Raw genomic sequence first — 3,525 nt, 5'->3', positions numbered from 1 at the left:
GCGACACCCACAAGCTCTGCTACCAATCCCGAAGCAGCGGCGCGGCCTGTTTGTCAGCGGCAGAGCAAGTTCCGGGATTGGCTGGGAGCAGAACCAATCAGAAATCAGCGCGCGCGAGTCCTCGGCCGCAGAGCCGCGTCTCCGGTAGGCTGAGACGAACTGAAGTCCGGGTCTCTGCGTGGTGGTAAGCGATGCGCCAGGGAGAGCGCCATAACAGTTGAAACTTGCTCCGGGGTTGGCAACTCCCAGGATATGGAGCTGCAGCCCCAGTGGTGGGACCCTTACCTCCGAGGAACTGAATACCTAACGTCTAGCCAGGCCTTGAGTCCCGTTCTTTTCCGGCTCTAGAATCCCACCTGTTAGGACAGAGAGACACAGGGGTGGGGAATTGAAAGAATTGGTTTATTTGCGGGCTTCCCTTCAGGTGCTCCAAACATGTCTTTTTTCCTGAGCTTCTTGTTTCTTTCACACAGTCTCTGAAGAAGGTAGTGAGCGCTTGTTACTGTGGGGCGTGGGGCGTAGGGGGTGGGGAGGGATGGGGCAGAAAACCAGTCATGGCTGGTAACCTAAGTGGCCCAGGCAGGACCATTCACCCTTCTGCCTTCATTCTGGTCTAGGTTTCCATCTCTTAATGGCTTTCTGGACTTAAACTCTCTTCTTTAAAAAAAACAAAAAAAATTTTTTTTATTGTGGTAAAAACACAAAATTTACCATTAAAAAAAATTGAGGGGCTTCCCTGGTGGCGCAGTGGTTGAGAGTCCGCCTGCCGATGCAGGGGACACGGGTTCGTGCCCCGGTCCGGGAAGATCCCACATGCCGCGGAGCGGCTGGGCCCGTGAGCCATGGCTGCTGAGCCTGCGCGTCTGGAGCCTGTGCTCCGCAACGGAAGAGGCCACAACAGTGAGAGGCCCGCGTACCGTAAAAGAAAAAAAAAAAAAATTGAGGTATAATTGGCATATGTTATATTAGTTTTAGGTGTACAGCATAATGATTCAATATTTGTATATATTGCGAAACGATCACCACAGTTAGTCTGGTTAACATCCATTACTATACATAGTTACAGAATTGTTTTTTTCCCCCTGTGGTGAGAAATTTTTATGTCTCCTCTCTTAGCAACTTGTAAATATTCAATACAGTATTATTAACTGTAGTCAACATGCTGTATATTATATTCCCATGACTTACTTATTTTACGTTCGTACCTTTCAACCCTCTTCACCCATTCGCCCCCACCCCTGCCATCTTTGGCAACCACCAATCTGTTCTCTGTATCTCTGAGCTTGGCTTTTTTTTTTTTTTTTAGGTCCCCCATATAAGTGAGATCATGTGGTACGTCTTTCTCTGTCTGACTTATTTCACCTAGCATAACACCCCCAAGTTCCATCCATATTGTCGCAAGTGACAAGATTTCATTCCTTTTTATGGCTGGATAAAATTTACCTATCCATTTGTTATCTGTCTGTATTACACTTTCTTTATTCATCAGTTGATGGACGCTTAGGTTGTTTCCATATCTTGGCTATTGTAAATAATGCTGCAATGAACATGGGACTGCATGTTTCTTTTTGAATTAGTGTTTTTGTTTTCTTTGGATAAACACCCAGAAGTGGAACTGCTGGATCATATGGTAGTTCTATTTTTACCTTTTTGAAGAACCTTCATTAATTTCCCATAGTGGCCACACCAATTTACATTTTCACCAGCAGTGAACAGGGGATCCTCTTTTTTTCCACATCCTGGCCAACACTTGTTTTTTCTTATCTTTTTGATAATTGCTGTTCTAACAGGTGTGAGGTGATATTTCATTGTGGTTTTGATTTGCATTTACTTGATGGTGTTGAGTACCTTTTCACATAACTGTTGGCCATCTGTATGTCTTCTTTGCAACAATGTCTGTTTAGATCTTTTCAGTTTTAAATAAGATTGCTTTTTGGTATTGAGTTGTATGAGTTCTTTATGCATTTTGGGTAGTAACCTCCTATCAGATATATGATTTGCAAATATTTTCTCACATTCATAGGTTGCCTTTTCATTTTCTTAATAGTTTCCTTTGCTGTGCAGAGGCTTTATAGTTTGATATAGTCCTACTTGTTTATTTTTGCTTTTCTTGCCATACCCCCAAAATCATTACCAAGACCGATGTCAAGGAGCTTACCACTTATGTTTTCTTCTAGAAGTCTTGCGGTTTTAAGTCTTACATTCAAGTCTTTTAACCATTTGGAGTTAATTTTTGTGTATGGTGTAAGACAGTGATCCAGTTTCATTCTGTCCAGTTTTCCCAACACCATTTATTGAGGAGACTGTCTTTTTCCCATCGTATATTCTTGGCTCATTTGTCATAAATTATTTGACCATATATGTGTGGGCTTATTTCAAGTCTCTTTATTCTGTTTCGTTGATCTATGTGTAAAATTTACAACCTTAATCTCTTCTGTTTTATCCAATAAATGTAACTTGTCAAATACCCTCCTTAAAACACTGCTTCCAAAAGCCTACTGAAAGCCTTCTGGTTGCCTATTTCAAACCAGATAAGTCTCTTCTTTACTTTTGCTTTGAGGTGGATCCCAGATACAGGGAAGTAACTGATAGGAAATACTTCTTAAAGTTTTTTTACCTAAATTTTAAAGGTTCCCATTATTTGACACGTCCTACCTTGCAAGTCTTGTTTCTTCTTTGTCTTCTGCTCTAATCAGACCAGTTTCTTTTGTGTCTCACAAATTTTACATGCTCATACTTGCCTCCAATCTTGTTTCTAATGCCTTGAGAGCATCTCCACAGCAAATCTAGCCTTAATCATTATCATTCTAGGGAGTTAGTACTGTGTACTGAGCACTGTACTAAGCCATTCGTTCTTACAGGTAGATTTCTTTGATCTCTTCTATTGTGAATTCTGAAAGCACTTGCAGTCTTCGTTGTATAATTTACCACATCATAGCACTTCTAACTACCTGAAATCGTATCAGGTATTTAGTTGTCCATTTGTTTATATTGTCTCTTTTCAGTGAAAATGTATGCTCCATGAGGACAGAGACTTTTTCACCTACACAGCTAGAGCCATAGTGTCTGACAAACAGCACACATTAAGATGATGTGTTGGATAAATGAATACGGCTTAGAATTACATGGGTATTTTCTGTTACTTGATTTCATGTGTATTACTCTTTTTCCAATGATAGTATGAGGTTCTTTAATTAGTATTAGGTCTTGGCATTAGATCTTTTAAGTTTGTATGCCATAGTATCCCTAAATATAGCACTATTGTTCTTTAGTAAATGATTCAAAATTGTAGTACCAACTGAGGATCTCAAAAGATTGACTTGTTGTCTTTACAGAAAGGTAGATTTAAGGATACAAATTGTGGGGAAAGGATAAATTTAAACCCTTAAGCGATTTTATTTATTTGTATTCTAATGCTACATTGAGCTGCACATTCAGCTAACTTGTTGAATATCTATATACATATACATACACACACACAGACTTTCACATTTTGCATGCTGATAATGTATTTTATTGGTTAGT

The 3,525-nt window shown here is 40.1% G+C and overlaps 1 protein-coding gene across 1 annotated transcript in view; it reads left to right on the top strand.

The window, feature by feature from the left end:
• Window positions 1-29: 29 nt before the first annotated feature.
• CENPK (centromere protein K) overlaps window positions 30-3,525 on the top strand; it is a gene marked incomplete at its 3' end in the record, with an annotated part of 39,644 nt that continues 36,148 nt past the window's right edge. The window contains exon 1 of the mRNA XM_079916155.1: window positions 30-184. The remainder of the gene's footprint in view (window positions 185-3,525) is intronic.

This window comes from Stenella coeruleoalba (assembly GCF_951394435.1).
Source record: "Stenella coeruleoalba genome assembly, chromosome: 3".
NCBI lineage: Eukaryota > Metazoa > Chordata > Mammalia > Artiodactyla > Delphinidae > Stenella > Stenella coeruleoalba.
This window is presented reverse-complemented; position numbering and strand designations above follow the sequence as displayed.